Here is an 18,960-nt window from a genome sequence, read left to right as displayed (position 1 = left end):
AAAACAACACAAAAAAGCTTTATAAATTATCGGGTGCTAGCACAGCGGAGGCTAAAAACTACTACACACAACGCTTGTAATCAAGTATTCAATGAAGCCGGCCTGAGTGGCCGAGTGGTTCTAGGTGCTTCAGTCTGGAACCGTGCGACCGGTACGGTCGCAGGTTCGAATTCTGTCTCGGGCATGGATGTGTGTGATGTCCTTAGGTTAGTTAGATTTAAGTAGTTCTAAATTCTAGGGGACTGATGACCTCAGCTGTTAAGTTCCATAGTGCTCAGAGCCATTTGAACCATTTGAAGTATTCAGTGCACAATAGAGCACGAGGTCCCAGGCTGTGGGGGTGTGGGTGTATTATGTCGGGGTGGCGATGTGGTCTACCAAGCGCTCTGCATGTGACTGTTGCTTGAAATGGGGCAGGCACACACGTTCCAAACTGTCGCGATAACTGACAGCTGCCGGCAGAACTATACTGTGGCCCACAGTGACTCGCCCAGCATCCGAATAACAGGACCATTGTTGTTGTTGTTGTGATCTTCAGTCCTGAAACTGGTTTGATGCAGCTCTCCATGCTACTCTATCCTGTGAAAGCTTCTTCATGTCCCCGTACCTACTGCAGCCTACATCCTTCTGAATCTGCTTAGTGTATTCATCTCTTGGTCTCCATCTACGATTTGTACCCTCCACCCTGCCCTCCAGTACAAAATTGGTGATCCCTTGATGCCTCAGAACATGTCCTACCAACCGATCCCTTCTTCTAGTCAAGTTGTGCCACAAACTCCTCTTCTCCCCAATTCTACTCAATACCTTCTCATTAGTTATGTGATCTACCCATCTAATCTTCAGCATTCTTCTGTAGCACCACATTTCGAAACCTTCTATTCTCTCCTTGTCTAAACTATTTATCGTCCATGTTTCACTTCCATACATGGCTACACTCCATACAAATACTTTCAGAAACGGTTTCCTGACACTTAAATCAATAGTCGATGTTAACAAATTTCTCTTCTTCAGAAACGCTTTCCTTGCCATTGAACAGGACCATTGTTTGATGCTGGCTCGCCTCCCCCCTCCCCCCCCCCCCCCCTCAGGCTATATGATTCAAAAGACAATGGAGTTCATGGCACATTCCTACAGATGAGAAATTTGCAAAAGATATAGAAATTATGGGGTGTTAAAAAACAAGAATTGCAGTGATATTAAGAATCGGACTACAGGTACCTGTTACTGATAATAATACCATGCTAAAAAACGACTGCACAAATCACAGCGATACACTGCAGGATATAAAAGCAACATGAAAAAGCTTTTTAAATTATCGGGTGCCAGTGCAGCCGAGGTTAAAAAACTACTACACACGATATTGCAGTCGCATATTTAACGCACAGTGTGACATGGCATGAGGACCCGGGCAGTCAGCGGAACTATACAGTAGCTATAGTCCACTTGGCGATCTGCAGGAGACTGTGGCTTGTGGGGCTGCAGCGTGCACTGAGAACATACTCGACTTGCACAGCATCTGAATAAGACGACCGTTACCTGTGGGTGTTGTCTGATGCCAGCTCACTTCACTCCCTCATGCCACGTGTTTCGAAAGACAATTGAATTTGCGGCACAGTCCTAAAGACGAGAAAACTGCGAAAGCAAACAAAGTTGTTTGTCTAATAACCACAACGTACAGTCATACCAGGGAGAAAAAAGAAATACCCCGTGGTAATAATAATAATCACGAAACATACTTCACTATCCAGGAGAAGCTTCAAATACGCTGTCCTGCCGCTGTGCGTGCTTTCATGAATTGGAACGGAACTGCCGTACACTGTGCGAGTGGTCGTCGTCGCTGTCTGCTGTTAAATGAGGTGCCAAGGGGAAGCCCTTTTAATGGGCAACACGTCGAGTACAAAGACCTGCTGGACAGTGAGACAGAGAGAGAGAGAGACATCTACATCTACATCTACATCTATACTCCGCAAGCCACCCAACGGTGTGTGGCGGAGGGCATTTTACGTGCCACTGTCATTACCTCCCTTTCCTGTTCCAGTCGCGTGTGGTTCGCGGGAAGAACGACTGTCTGAAAGCCTCCGTGCGCGCTCTAATCTCCCTAATTTTACATTCGTGATCTCCTCGGGAGGTATAAGTAGGGGGAAGCAATATATTCGATACCTCATCCAGAAACGCACCCTCTCGAAACCTGGCGAGCAAGCTACACCGCGATGCAGAGCGCCTCTCTTGCAGAGTCTGCCACTTGAGTTTGCTAAACATCTCCGTAACGCTATCACGGTTACCAAATAACCCTGTGACGAAACGCGCCGCTCTTCTTTGGATCTTCTCTATCTCCTCCGTCAGACCGATCTGGTACGGATCCCACACTGATGAGCAATACTCAAGTATAGGTCGAACGAGTGTTTTGTAAGCCACCTCCTTTGTTGATGGACTACATTTTCTAACTACTCTCACAATGAATCTCAACCTGGTACCCGCCTTACCAACAATTAATTTTATATGATCATTCCACTTCAAATCGTTCCGCACGCATACTCCCAGATATTTTACAGAAGTAACTGCTACCAGTGTTTGTTCCACTATCATATAATCATACAATAAAGGATCCTTCTTTCTATGTATTCGCAATACATTACATTTGTCTATGTTAAGTGTCAGTTGCCACTCCCTGCACCAAGTGCCTATCCGCTACAGATCTTCCTGCATTTCGCTACAATTTTCTAATGCTGCAACTTCTCTGTATACTACAGCATCATCCGCGAAAAGCCGCATGGAACTTCCGACACTATCTACTAGGTCATTTATATATATTGTGAAAAGCAATGGTCCCATAACACTCCCCTGTGGCACGCCAGAGGTTACTTTAACGTCTGTAGACGTCTCTCCATTGATAACAACATGCTGTGTTCTGTTTGCTAAAAACTCTTCAATCCAGCCACACAGCTGGTCTGATATTCCGTAGGCTCTTACTTTGTTTATCAGGCGACAGTGCGGAACTGTATCGAACGCCTTCCGGAAGTCAAGAAAAATAGCATCTACCTGGGAGCCTGTATCTAATATTACCTGGGTCTCATGAACAAATAAAGCGAGTTGGGTCTCACACGATCCGGAATCCATGTTGATTCCTACATAGTAGATTCTGGGTTTCCAAAAACGACATAATACTCGAGCAAAAAACATGTTCTAAAATTCTACAACAGATCGACGTCAGAGATATAGGTCTATAGATTTGCGCATCTGCTCGACGACCCTTCCTGAAGACTGGGACTACCTGTGCTCTTTTCCAATCATTTGGAACCTTCCGTTCCTCTAGAGACTTCCGGTACACGGCTGTTAGAAGGGGGGCAAGTTCTTTCGCGTACTCTGTGTAGAATCGAATTGGTATCCCGTCAGGTCCAGTGGACTTTCCTCTGTTGAGTGATTCCAGTTGCTTTTCTATTCCTTGGACACTTATTTCTATGTCAGCCATTTTTTTCGTTTGTGCGAGGATTTAGAGAAGGAACTGCAGTGCGGTCTTCCTCTGTGAAACAGCTTTGGAAAAAGGTGTTTAGTATTTCAGCTTTACGCGTGTCATCCTCTGTTTCAATGCCATCATCATCCCGGAGTGTCTGGATATGCTGTTTCGAGCCACTTACTGATTTAACGTAAGACCAGAACTTCCTAGGATTTTCTGTCAAGTCGGTACATAGAATTTTACTTTCGAATTCACTGAACGCTTCACACATAGCCCTCCTTACGCTAACTTTGACATCGTTTAGCTTCTGTTGGTCTGAGAGGTTTTGGCTGCGTTTAAACTTGGAGTGAAAGTCTCTTTGCTTTCGCAGTAGTTTCCTAACTTTGTTGTTGTACCACTGTGGGTTTTTCCCGTCCCTCACAGTTTTACTCGGCACGTACCTGTCTAAAGCGCATTTTACGATTGCCTTGAACTTTTTCCATAAACACCCAACATTGTCAGTGTCGGAACAGAAATTTTCGTTTTGATCTGTTAGGTAGTCTGAAATCTGCCTTCTATTACTCTTGCTAAACAGATAAACCTTCCTCCCTTTTTTTATATTCCTATTAACTTCCATATTCAGGGATGCTGCAACGGCCTTATGATCACTGATTCCCTGTTCTGCACATACAGAGTCGAAAAGTTCGGGTCTGTTTGTTATCAGTAGATCCAAGATGTTATCTCCACGAGTCGGTTCTCTGTTTAATTGCTCGAGGTAATTTTCGGATAGTGCACTCAGTATAATGTCACTCGATGCTCTGTCCCTACCACCCGTCCTAAACATCTGAGTGTCCCAGTCTATATCTGGTAAATTGAAATCTCCACCTAAGACTATAACATGCTGAGAAAATTTATGTGAAATGTATTCCAAATTTTCTCTCAGTTGTTCTGCCACTAATGCTGCTGAGTCGGGAGGTCCGTAAAAGGAGCCAATTATTAACCTAGCTCGGTTGTTGAGTGTAACCTCCACCCATAATAATTCACAGGAACTATCCACTTCTACTTCAGTACAGGATAAACTACTACTAACAGCGAGGAACACTCCACCACCGGTTGCATGCAGTCTATCGTTTCTAAACGCCGTCTGTACCTTTGTAAAAATTTCGGCAGAATTTATCTTTGGCTTCAGCCAGCTTTCTGTACCTATAACGATTTCAGCTTCTGTGCTTTCTATCAGCGCTTGAAGTTCCGGTACTTTACCAACGCAGCTTCGACAGTTTACAATTACAATACCGACTGCTGCTTGGTCCCCACATGTCCTGACTTTGCCCCGCACCCGTTGAGGCTGTTGCCCTTTCTGTACTTGCCCAAGGCCATCTAACCTAAAAAACCGCCCAGCCCACCCCACACAACCCCTGCTACCCGTGTAGCCGCTTGTTGCGTGTAGTGGACTCCTGACCTATCCAACGGAACCCGAAACCCCACCACCCTATGGCGCAAGTCGAGGAATCTGCAGCCCACACAGTCGCAGAACCGTCTCAGCCTCTGATTCAGACCCTCCACTCGGTTCTGCACCAAAGGTCCGCAGTCAGTCCTGTCGACGATGCTGCAGATGGTGAGCTCTGCTTTCATCGTGCTAGCGAGACTGGTAGTCTTCACCAAATCAGATAGCCGCCGGAAGCCAGAGAGGATTTCCTCCAATCCATAGCGACACACATCATTGGTGCCGACATGAGCGACCACCTGCAGATGGGTGCACCCTGTACCCTTCATGGCATCCGGAAGGACCCTTTCCACATCTGGAATGACTCCCCCCGGTATGCACACGGAGTGCACATTGGTTTTCTTCCCCTCTCTTGCTGCCATATCCCTAAGGGGCCCCATTACATGCCTGACGTTGGAGCTCCCAACTACCAGTAAGCCCACCCTCTGCGGCTGCCCGGATCTTTCAGACTGAGGGGCAACCTCTGGAACAGGACAAGCAGCCATGTCAGGCCGAAGATCAGTATCAGCCTGAGACAGAGCCTGAAACCGGTTTGTCAGACAAACTGGAGAGGCCTTCCGTTCAGCCCTCCGGAATGTCTTTCGCCCCCTGCCACACCTTGAGACGAACTCCCACTCTACCACAGGTGAGGGATCAGCCTCAATGCGGGCAGTATCCCGGGCAACCACAGTCGTAGTCCGATCGGGGGATGCGTGGGACGAGCTGGCCGCCCCCGACAAACCCCCATCCGGACCCCCACAGTGATGCCCATTGGCAACAGCCTGAAGCTGTGTGACCGAAGCCAACACTGCCTGAAGCTGGGAGCGAAGGGATGCCAACTCAGCCTGCATCCGAACACAGCAGTTGCACTCCCTATCCATGCTAAAAACTGTTGTGCAAAGAACGTCTGAACTAATCTACAGAGAGCGCAAACAAATCGACACAAAATTTAAACGGTTATTAAAATACAAGATTGCCTAGTAAACGCAGTAATGCTGCTACTTGCGCACTGCTGACACACTGCTCGGCGGCGGAAGGAGACTACGCGAATTTACACTATTCAGGTACTAAAACGCGATGCTACAACTCTCAAATACTATAATACGCCCGAAATTTATGAATTAAACAATGCAAGTACCAAAAACACGCAAAGAAATTAAGAATTAAACTATGTAACAAATGAGTGAGCTAGGAGTATACGACTTGCTGCTGCAGCTGCTTATCCAACGGCGGCAAGCAGCACACTGCCTGTGACCAACCGACACTGGCCGTTCAAAACAAAAACAGAAGACAAACGACTACGTGAATTTACACTATTCAGGTACTAAAACGCGATGCTACAACTCTCAAATACTATAATACGCCCGAAATTTATGAATTAAACAATGCAAGTACCAAAAACACGCAAAGAAATTAAGAATTAAGCTATGTAACAAATGAGTGAGCTAGGAGTATACGACTTGCTGCTGCATTTGCTTTTCCAACGGCGGCAGGGAGCACACTGAGAGAGAGAGAGACTTGTCTCACTCTCACAAATAAGTGTGACGTTACATATCACAAAACCCTACATTGAAAAAATTCCCATCAACTGCCCTTCTTGGCAGGGCGTCCACTGAAAATGAGGCCCTCTTATCAGCTGTCTGTGAAATGTTTTGAGTCTATATAAGCCCTCACCCGCCTTCCGCATCCTCCCTCTGCTCCTGTCCGCTGTAGTGGCTTGGGCTATTTGTCTGTTTTGCCTGTCTGCCTGTGTGTCTCCTTAAAAATGAAACACAGCAGCAGCAACTCCAACATTAGTTGCAAGCACTATAGATTTGCAGAAGAGAAACTGCCACATACGTAAAAAAATTTCTCATATATGTGGTTATTTTATGATTATCTGGAAAATTCACGTTTTAAATTCTATAGTGAACTTCTTGTCAATAATTCTGTCTATTTTCTATCGTTACACCACATCTCCGGAATTTTATTCTGGATTGTGAGGTGAGACAGGAGGAGTAGGAGCCTGTACCATGTCAGATTCTGCGATCGACTCTTGTTGAGGTCCAGCGTCCTATGAAAAATCCACCGCCAGGACTGGCTTGTCAGTACAAAAAAAAAAAAAAAAAAAAAAAAAAAAAACAAACTGTGATTTCTTCTCATAGTAGTAGCAGTAGTAGTAGCAGCGCTGGTTTGACGTTCAAAATTTTATTTCTTCTTGTTACAGGAATGCAAGCTGAGCTGGAGGCAGGAAACCATCAACAACAACAGCAACTTGCTGTGGAACAGCTCCTAGAAGATAACATTCAGCAGCAACAGTTCGTGTAAGCATAGAAAAAATAATTCAGTAGTAGCTGTTTAATCTTCCTGTATGTGTGAATAATTCAATGCTCAAAATAATTATCTTTCATCTTGTTCCAGTAATCATTCTAGAGGCGCTCGATTTTATAGACTGGCAGCTGGAGAACGTTTTCCAACAACAACAGGGGCTGGAAGAGCATCCAGCAGGCTATAAGACGTCGGAGCAGCCTTGTAAGTAGAAATAAAGTTATGTAGTGCTAAAATATATTTTGTGTGTGTCAGTAGTACTGGAGGGAGGATGTCTTTCTCTAAGAAACTGGTATATTGTTACAGCCCCCAATCTCGGCAAATTAGACTAGTGGCTGCAGGGTGGATTGGACTCGGGAGACTTTTACCCGAGCGCCAGGGTGAATCACGGTTTGAGCTACCGCTACGTGGAAGGGTCAATGCAGTGCCTGAGGATTTGCGGGAGATGATCGCCTTCTGGCACGATAACGATGACATTAGCGGCGCTGCTGACTCAGATAAGTTATTATACTCACATGTTTTCTCTCTTTGCGATATCTCTGTTGTTTTAATCAACGTAGTTTTCTTCCCCTGTTTACAGCCGACACATCTATTTCTTTAATTAATGTACTTTTTCATTCTACAGATAATCAGCTGGCATTATCTGTCAGTGGGCTACCTTCACACTTGATCCCTGTGCGAGTGTCATGTGCAAGGCCTGCTGTACCCACCAAGGACCATCCCGCACTCTACTGGCCAGAGAAACAACGGCGCCGCAACCAGCAGTTGCAGCTGCCAACAGCCGGCATCTCTGTAACGTGGCTGTTTGTTCTGATCAAACCAGTGGGCTGGTGCTCCACACCGGCATCCTACACCACGACCACCACCGCCGACTATGGCTAGTTCTAGTACTAATAATAGTGATAGTGTAATGGATAATAGCAATGGCGTACCCCCTCCTTTTACAGGACATCAGATTGCAAACGTCATGCCAGAACTAAACAGCATAGTGATCGAGGACACATTTTATGTGTGCATGTCGTTTACAAAGATCGAATCTGGCAAAGCGGTACAAGAATTTTACTAGTTTGGCGTGCCGCCCTGTCATGAAGAAAGAACTCATCAAACTCGCAAATAATCCATGATATCCCGCCGTGAAAAGCAACGCCATACTATGCTGTGAACTATTGTATCCTCTCAAAGAAGAAGGCGTTTTTGAAGAGAGAAGTATTGTACATCCTTGGGGAGAAAACGGTTTGATATTGCAGAGCACCTCGATGACTGAATGTTTTCATGACCTCACCCTGGATGCTATTAGGACCAGGCTTTCAGAGATGGCCTGTAGAGGATCTGGTAAAGCACTCGGCGGTGTTCTGCAAGTTGACATCGACTCACATCTACCGAAGGATATAGCTGACAAGAAGACATGTATTAATTGTACAGAGTAAAATGGATAACACCTGTTTCGTTGGGTCAATCCTGTCTTGTGAAAAGAAATCATAATCAAAATTCTGAGCGTCCTACAAAATGTAATGTAGGTGATAATATTCGTGGGTATTATAACTTTAATGGTATTGATTTCCCTGTCAAACTTCAGGATGAACCCAAATTGGAGAGGCAGAATTAGGGTATTTCAGTCAATGTTTTTGCGCTGGAGAGGAACAAACCAGATGCTTACGATAACAATGGTGTAATCATCCGCAAAAGTCGCCGGCCCCCTCCATTTAACCGATTTTACTGGTGAGTGCAAGCTGCATGTTCACATGCTGCTAATCTCAGATGAGAATGAAAATCAACACTATGTTTGAGTAAAGGATATGTAGCGACTCCTCTCTTCCCAACAGATTAAGCACAAGATAAAAAGTATATTTGCTACAGATGGCTCATCCACTTTTCCTCAAACGAGTCGTTGGCACAGCATATTATTGATTGCTCAGGGACATGGTTCTTGTTAAAATGCCGACACAGAAAAACAATTTTTTAAAGTTTAAGAACGATCACTACCAGATCACTAAACTTTCTAGTATCTGCTGACTCTGAGTGCCTCCTCACTCCTGTGACATGATGTGAAGGGGATCCTACAGCCTCACATACGACCTTCGGGTAACATGTACCGTATGCAGTGACGTACCAGATGGCACGAAACTTCGATTCCAGTTTCAGATGCCACAGATAATATGTCGGGAATAATCCCGTGATTTGATTGCTCACTGAGCTCGAGAAACTTTGCCAATGTCTCCACAGGCATTCCAAGGCTATCACTCCCGTATGGGTGAGATGTTCAGCGCATACGATGAATCTAGTGATATCATGTATTTGCATGTACATAATTTATACAGGCACACCATGCAACAGTCACTACCGATTCGTAGGTTTCAGTGGGTATCTGAAGAAGATCTCAAAGGATTAGGTGAGATATTTAAAAAAGGTGGAGTGGCAGATGATTCTTATGTAGGATTCCTGGTTGAAGAAGTACATTGATTTGAATGTGAGAGAGAGGGCTTCTGTGACGTGTGACTTTGAAAAAGATTTTTTTGAAATTAATGCAGTTTTCGGTAAAACTTCGGAGAATTTAAGAAACCGCCGTAATATTCTCATAAGAATTGAATGAGATGGGCGTTATGACGCAAGGAAATGCATTGCCAGACCAAATTCCGATGGGTCAGTATATTCAATAACAAATTAGTCCCTGTGGAGATAGTGAAAGTTGTAGCAGTTCTCTAACATCGTGGGCTTTTAACTAATAAATGATGTGGTGTGGTGGCCCTCAACTGCGTGCCCCCCCGACTCAGAGTTACAATACTCGGATATGTCCGAAAAAAACAGATAGCATTCGCTGCTGACTGGCGTTGATATACACCAACGGGGACAGTGGAAAATGTGTGCCCCGACCGGTACTCGAACGCAGGATCTCCTGCTTGCATGGCAGACACTCTATCCATCTGAACCACCCAGGGATTTATAGCTGGCACGTTCCCCGTGAGACCCACATTATCAACTTACAGTCCACACACTACATTTGTAGTGCCCTTGCCAATATACCCATTACTCGCGGCAGACAATCCACCGAGTCCCGTAAGTCATATCGTTAAGGCTAACCAACTGATGACCTCCTTCAGTGCGGATGCATACGAATTGCCTGAACTCTTTGCGTTGCTTATACCTTTGTAAGCCAGGTTCATGATGATGTGACCATCATTTCTTTAACAGGCATACTTATTGTGATATTTACATCTAAATAAGATACTGCAAGAAACTCGAAAAAGTTTACAATGAACAATAGGGGTCACTATGATTTTGTGTTTAGTGCACATTACTTGATATGTTGCTGCGTATGAAATTTAGCTAACATATCGAAGTTTTTTCTAGACTTGGGTGTAAGTCTCAATCTTTCACCAATCTCGAGAAAACTGATCTGATGTAGCACACTCATTTGCCATCGCGCCATGCCGGCAATAAAACCAGAGTGAAATATCACAACATTTCTCATATTTCATAAACGATCTGAAATACCGAAAACACATTTTGACAAATGACATCATGCAAGAAAGAGGGTATTTTGCCATATGTTTACTATGCAAAACCTCATTATCTACTTTGTTAGTCCACTAAGTACACTCATTTTTAATTAAAGAATTTAATTTTTAAGGGTCATCGATAGCTGATGAAATGAGAAATGCTACGGGTTGGGGAACAACATAATTGAAGACACTACACTTTTATTTTGTACCGAGGATATGCTTTTTCATTAGCTACTATCTTACTTTTCCTCCATTCCTTACTTAATAAACTTAATGAACCATTGTTTCAGAGATCTATCGCAATTGTGTCTGCGTATCATGTTGGTGAGGTCACATTTTGTAAACTCCTCCGAGTTTGGCAAAAGAAGCAAATTTTAACATGGCAACTAGAGAAATGAGTAGGTTTCACTCAAAATTCGCCACATATGACGCTTCTCTGAAAGTTGCAAATGGTTAACAAGCCAGGCGAAAATAAACCACTGCGTCTTCAGTATAATTCGTTTTAGATACTAACCAAATGGTCACTATGCAAGTGTGAGTGTGGAGGGACTCCACTTAATATTCACAAAAAATATGGGCTTCAGTTCAGGACACCACTTCCCCTTCCAGCGCTCGGCATTTCCCCCACGGCGCCTGCCCTTAACCCACACCACTACCGCTCTCCCCACGTATGCCCAGCCAACTGCACATTAATGGCCATGGTATTTTGTGCAGACTCTGCCTCCTGTTTAGTCATTCAATCCACCAGTCCAATTTTCAACATTCCTCAATAGTACCGCATTTCACAAGCGTCTGTTCTCTTCTTTTCTGAACTGCTTATCGTCCATGTATGACTTCCACACAAGGTTACAGTCCATACAAATACCTTCATAAAAGACTTTCCGTGACTCAAATTTATTCTAGATGTTAACGTTTCGTTCTTTTTCATAAACATCTTCTTTGCTACTGAGTCTTTGTTTTTTATGTTCTCTACTTTGGCCATCGTCGTCATCTTCCTTTTCAAACATCAGAACTCACAGACTACTTTTACTTTTGTTGATGTTTCTCTTGTGCCATAACTTCTTTTCAAGACACTGTCTATTCCACTCAATGGTTCATACAAGTTCTTTGCCATGTCTGACAGAATTGTAATGCCATCGGTAAACCGCAAAGTTCTTATGTCCTCACCCTAAACTTCAATCCCCGTTGCAAATTTCTTCTTCGTTTCCATTGCTTCTTGCTCAATGTACAGATTGAATAACATCTAGGGGAGGCTACGATCCCACCGCACTCCCCTCTCAACTACTACTTCCATTTCATCCCCTCCGACTCTTATTAGAATTTCCCTTGTCACAAATATAAAATGCATGGCTGGTAGTCAGTCATTAACAATAACATCTATCGCCTAACCGCCGCTATTAGAATTGTCATCCACTACATAACACTACCCACATAAACATGATGTTGCGGCATCACTGCCCTAGGATTTTCAGCGGGAACATCTCTTCATAATAGTTTACTATAGTCATAAGAGTAGCAAAATCCATTCTGAAAATTCATTACCACTTGGGAGGAAAAAATTAGTACCAAAGGGAGAAAAATAGGCTAACAATGTTCAGACACGTATCCAATGACAGTCTTGAAAAGATTTCTTCATGGTTAACATTTCACAATCCAGACTTCTCATAAGACTATCATTCGGGTAGACCTGAATTAGAATGAGATTTTCACTCTGCAGCTGAGTGTGCGCTGATATGAAACTTACCTGGCAGATTAAAACTGTGTGCCCGACCGAGACTCGAACTCGGGACCTTTGCCTTTCGCGGGCAGGAAGTTTCATATCAGCGCACACTCCGCTGCAGAGTGAAAATCTCATTCTGGAAACATCCCCCAGGCTGTGGCTAAGCCATGTCTCCGCAGTATCCTTTCTTTCAGGAGTGCTAGTTCTGCAAGGTTCGCAGGAGAGCTTCTGTAAAGTTTGGAAGGTAGGAGACGAGATACTGGCAGAAGTAATGCTGTGAGTACCGGGCGTGAGTCGTGCTTCGGTAGCTCAGTTGGTACAGCACTTGCCCACGAAAGGCAAAGGTCCCGAGTTCGAGTCTCGGTCAGGCACACAGTTTTAATCTGCCAGGAAGTTTCAGACCTGAATTAGATTACACTTGCCATAGTTCCCTAAATTATTTAATGCAATTAGTGGGATGGTTCCTTGGACAAGAACGAGGTATATTACCATCTACCTTCTTTTATATTTGTTGTCAGTACCACCTTGTGGTGTACAAGATTTACCAAACAGCATATCTATACATGCATCAGTCTCAGAAGGAATGTGGGCAGTCTATTTACATAGGCTAACTGAACATGTATTATCAATTCACACGAATGTGACAATTTCAACAACCGCACTCTTATTGAAAACACAATCAATAAATAGCAAAAAACATTAGTGTCGTAGCGGCCCCTTATCAGTTAGAGGGACCGCACAATGGACAAGCAAGGTGGGCTGCCGACCTCCCTTCAAGAGCTCAAATCAAAACATCGCCAGTGAATGTAAACATCAACAGACTTTTCACATAAACACGGCACTACTTCATGAAAAGCCATGTGACAGAGATCCACCAACTGGAACTAATGTACCACTCCGCAGAATCGGCGTTACAAGCACGCCAGCAGAGCCAGACCAGCAGTGTGTATGTACAACTAGGACAACTCCGGCCAGTACCTACGCTAGCTCTAGCCCAGTAGACATTCGCTGTAGTCTTCTATAGAAATTTGTATCTTGTTGGGCGTAACGCCGCATTGGGATTGTGTAGCGCAGTAGTTTGGTTGTTGTTATTTCTTTTCATTGTCTTGCAACTTTTATCTGGCTTTTGCCCCGCAATAATTATTGTTTCTTGTTGTTCTTGAGTTTGGAAATTAATGCACCCCAAGAAGGCGTTTTAGTTAAATAAATTGTGTTCAAAGTTGATCGGTAATTCTTTCCTGCCGACCGCATTCTGGAACAGTTATTTTTCGATTACTTGTTTATAACTCGTCTTAGTGAAAAATAAAACTATCGAAGCTTGTTTTTTGTCTGTTGACAGCTTTGTGTTTCACATTTTTCCTTATTGCCAGTCAGAGACAGATCTGTCAGTACAGTATGATACACTGCTCACTGCAAACTCTATTCTTTCCAGTCTAATCGCAGTAAGCAGACCCTGCAACACCCCAATAACTACCAATAATATGGCGTGTGAACTAAATGAGTCGGTCCGTGAGCGATTGTCGAAGATCTCGGGCTGCGCTCTAGATCATGCTGTCCTGCTGCCTCGCATAAAGGCGATAGAGTCGCGACTCTGCAATGTAAAGGAGGGCACACGGCCCGGCTAAGTGCAGTCTAGGGCCTACCTGCGAGAAGTGTCTCTACAGGCAAAGCTGTTGTTGCTGTTTCAGAGAAGATCCTGTGGGAGTTGTGCGGTGGCGCTCTCGCAGTTGGGTACATGGTGGTTGCTAACGTCGGTACCAATGATGTGTGTCACTTTGGATCAGAAGAGATTCTCTCTGGTTTCGAGCGGCTAACACAAGTGGTAAAGGCTGCCAGTCTTGCTTGCAAGACGAAAGCAGAGTTGACCACTTGCAACATAGTCGACAGGACAGATTGCGGACCTGTGGTACAGAGCCGAGTGGAGGGTCTGAATCAGAGGCTCAGACGGTTCTGCGACCGTGTAGGCTGCAGATTCCTCGACTTGCGCCAAAGGGTGGTTGGGTTTTGGGTTCCGCTGAATAGGTCAAGTGTCCACTATTTGCAGGAGGCGGCTACACGGGTAGCAGGGGCTGTGTGGCGTGGACTGTGCGGTTTTTTAGGTTAGAGGGTCTCGGGAAAACACAAGAAGTGCTTCAGTCACAAAAGGTGCAGGCTGAACACAGGAAGAACGTAGATACAGGAACCATTGGTATAACAGTTGTAAATTGTCGTAGCTGTGTTGGGTAAGTACCAGAGCTCCAAGCGCTAATAGAAAGCACTGATGTTCAAATCGTTATAGGTACTGAAAGCTGGCTAAAGCCGGATATAAGCTCAGCCGAAATTTTTGCGAAGAACCTAACTCTGTTCCGAAATGATAGGCCAAACACGGTTGGCGGTGGCGTGTTTGTTGATGTCAGAAGCAGTTTATCTTGTCGCGCAATTGAAGTAGATACTTCCTGTGAGTTAGTATGGTCAGAAGTCATTGTTGGCAACCGGAATAAAATAATAACTGGATCTTTTTACCGACCTCAAAATTCAGATAATGCAGTTGCTGAAAGATTCAAAGAAAACTTGAGTTTGATTTCAAACACGGACCCGACTCATGCGATAATAGTTGGTGGTGACTTTAATTTACCCTCGATATGTTGGCGAAAATACATGTTTAATTCCGGAGGTACGAATAAAACATCATCCGAAATTGTGCTAATTGCATTCTCTGAAAATTATTTCGAGAAGTTAGTTCATGAGCCCACGCGATTAGTAAACGGTTGTGAAAACACACTTGACTTCTTAGCAACAAATAATCCTGAGTTAATAACGAACATCGAAACCGATTCAGAGATTAGTGAACACAAGGTTGTCGCAGCGAGTTTGAAACTATAATCCCCAAATACTCGAAAAATAAGCGAAAAATATACCTATTCAAAAAAGCAGATAAAAATTCATTTGACGCCTTCCTAAGAGACAATCTCCACTCATTCCTAATTAATAATATAAGTATAGACCAGATGTGACTTAAATTCAAAGAAATAGTATCGGCAGCAGTTAAGAGATTTATACCAAATAAATTAACAAACGACGGAGCTGATCCTCCTTGGTACACAAAACAGGTTAGAACACTGTTCCAGAAACAACGACACAAACATGCCAAATTTAAACAGACGCAAAATCCCCAAGATTGGCGATCTTTTACAGAAGCTCGAAATTTTGAGCGGACTTCAATGCGAGATGCTTGTAACAGTTTCCACAACGAAGCTTTGTCTCGAATCCTGGTAGAAAATCCAAAGAGATTCTGGTCGTATGTGAAGTATGTTAGCGGCATGAAACAATCAATGCCTTCTCTGCGCGATAGCAATGGAGATATTATCGAAGACAGTGCTGCCAAATCAGAGTTACTAAATGCAGCCTTCCGAACTGCCTTCACAAAAGAAGACGAAGTAAATATTCCGGAATACGAATTGAGAACAGCTGCCAACATGAGCAACCTAGAAGTAAATATCCACAGAGTAGTGAATCAACTTAAATCACTTAAATAAACAAGTCTTCTGGTCCAGACTGTATACCAATTAGGTTCCTTTCGGAGTATGCTGATACAATAGCTCCATAATTAACAATCATATACAAACAGTTCGCTCGGTGAAAGATCCGTACCCAAAGACTGGAAAGTTGTACGAGTCACACCAATATTCAAGAAAGGTAGTAGGAGTAATCCACTAAATTACAGGCCATGTCGTTAACGTCGATATGCAGCAGGATTTTAGAGCATATATTGTGTTCGAACATTATGAATTATCTCGAAGAAAACGGTCTATTGACACACAGTCAACATGGATTTAGAAAACATCGTTGCTGTGAAACACAGCCAGCTCTTTATTCATATGAAGTGCTCAGTGCTATTGACAAGGGATTTCAGATCGATTCCGTATTTCTGGATTTACGGAAGGCTTTTGACACTGTACCCTATAGCGGCTTATAGTGAAATTACGTGCTTATGGAATATCATCTGAGATATGTGACTGGGCTTGTGATTTCCTTTCAGGAGGTTACCTTCCATAGTATTTGACGGAAAGTCATCGAGTAAAACAGAAGTGATTTCTGGCGTTCCCCAAGGTAGTGTTATAGGCCCTTTGCTGTTCCTTATCTATATAATCGATTTTGAACACAATCTGAGCAGCTGTCTTCGGTTGTTTGCAGATGACGCTGTCGTTCATCGACTAATAAAGTCATCAGAAGATCAAAACAAACTGCAAAACGATTTAGAAAAGACCTCTGAATGGTGCGAAAAGTGGCAGTTGACCCTAAATAATGAAAAGTGCGAGGTCATCCACATGATTGCTAAAAGGAACTCGTTGAACTTCAACTACGCGATGAAACAGTCTAATCTAAAAGCCGTAAATTCAGCTAAATACATAGTAATTACAATAACGAACAACTTAAATTGGCAGGAACACACAGAAAATGTTGTGGGGAAGGCTAACCAAAGACTGCGTTTTATTGGCAGGACACTTAGAAAATGTAACAAACCTGCTAAGGAGACTGCCTACACTACCCTTGTCCGTCATCTTTCAGAATACTGATGCGCGGTGTGGGATTCTTACCAGATAGGATTGACGGAGTACATCGAAAAAGTTCATAGAAAGGTAGCACGTTTTGTATTTCAGCGAAATATGGGAGAGAGTGTCACAGAAATTATACAGGATATGGGCTGGACATCATTAAAAGAAAGGCGTTTTTCGTTGCGACGGAATCTTCTCACGAAATTCCAATCACGAACTTTCCCCTGCGAATGCGAAAATATTTCGTTGACACCGACCTCCATAGGTAGGAACGATCACCACGATTAAATAAGGCATATCAGAGCTCGTACGGGAAGATATAGGTGTTCATTCTTTCCGCGCGATATACGAGATTGGAATAACAGAGAATTGTGAAGGTGGTTCGATGAACCCTCTGCCAGGCACCTGAATGTGATTTGCAGAGTATCCACGTAGATGTAGATGTAGATGGTGTCCTTCCTCGACAGACGTAGTGCACGTATTATAGCAGTGGACTATGGTCTAACCTTGGCAGCCATGGTCGATGGTTGCCGGATACGTTCTATTAATAGAGATGCTGCACTCCGGCAACCAGAAACACCAAACGGAGTTATCAGCCACTCCTCATATTATTTGCCTACTGTGGATGCTTACTGAGATATGTTTGCTGATGGAGAACAGAGAAACACTTCAGTGCATAGTGAGCGTCACGTTTGGATGCAAGTAGTGTTTCTACTGGCATTAGGACAAGAGGCTCATTTGAACTCTGAACGTTAGGGTATGCGTGTGGGCTTTTAAGTTGCTGAATTTAACTTGGCCAAAGGCTTTTGTCGATTTAAGAACTCGTTGTTTTAGGAATAGAAGTTTAAATTTAATTATGTGTTCGTTGACACAATACTTCTGAAATGTTCTTCTTGTCTGGGCTCATTTATTTTAATCCTGTAAACTTTCTGCAGTTCTTTTGAATTCAAATGATTATGATGCTTGAACCGAGATGCGAAAGATTGCGGCTAGCTTGTAAAGTCTTGTGGCTCTCTGTCAGCTGGTTGTACTGAATCGAAATTGAGTTTTCACAAGTTTCAAGTGTTAAAATTCTACCTTAAAACAAAGTGTCTTTTCTGGTAAACGTTATCTTTGCGCCTCTACAGGAGCCTTTTTGTTACGGCACAGAATAGTGAGGGGTTGAAAATTAGAAAATTGTATTAAAACTTATTCACCTTGCTACAAGCAAAGTGCGGCCACGCCTCACGTTAGGTCCCTTTAAATACCCGAGATCTCCTGCTCTCAAGGAGTTGATCATTGGGATCGACGGTTTTCACAGTAATACTAATCAATTCAATGATCACGATACTGTAGTGAATCTAAATACTCCAGAACATTCTATGAACCAGCCGAAGATGTACCTGCAATGGCGGTCTTCGCCTGATGAACTTCATACTGTTCGGCACCTACCATTGCTGATGGAGAAACTGACTGTCTTCCGACAACACCGCATCGCGGAGTGCTGACGTCATCGAATTTTACCGCAGAAACCGGCAGCAAGGCTTCGTGGGGTCCTCACACCTGTTCAACACTTAGGCGCCTCCGGGTGCTGATACATACCTGGTCAGTAACAAGGTCGACCGACCACTCGACTAAAATCGTGGATGGGTCATCAAGGCTCAGCATTGAATTCGGAACGAGATCGAGCACATTCCAGCAGCTAACACGATGCCATTCGTGCTGGACCATAGCGGCGCCAGGTCACTCACTCTTCGCCGGGGCCTGCAGACGAGGACCTGACTCGGCTGCTGTCAGCGGGAATCCAACACGCAGCTGAATAAGGCATCGGCTGCAAGGTCGGTGTGTAAAAAGACGACTGTAAACATGGTTAATAAATAACTGAACTCTGACAATGTTTTACTAGCGTCAAGGACACTTCACAGGTACTCAATTGTTATCCTGACTTCATGCAGAGGTGTCCCCGCTCGACCCCTCTGTACTTTTACACAATATTAAATTTT

The sequence above is a fragment of the Schistocerca americana genome, chromosome 1, assembly GCF_021461395.2.
Source record: "Schistocerca americana isolate TAMUIC-IGC-003095 chromosome 1, iqSchAmer2.1, whole genome shotgun sequence".
NCBI classification, from domain to species: Eukaryota; Metazoa; Arthropoda; class Insecta; order Orthoptera; family Acrididae; genus Schistocerca; species Schistocerca americana.
Note: the sequence above shows the minus strand (reverse complement) of the source record.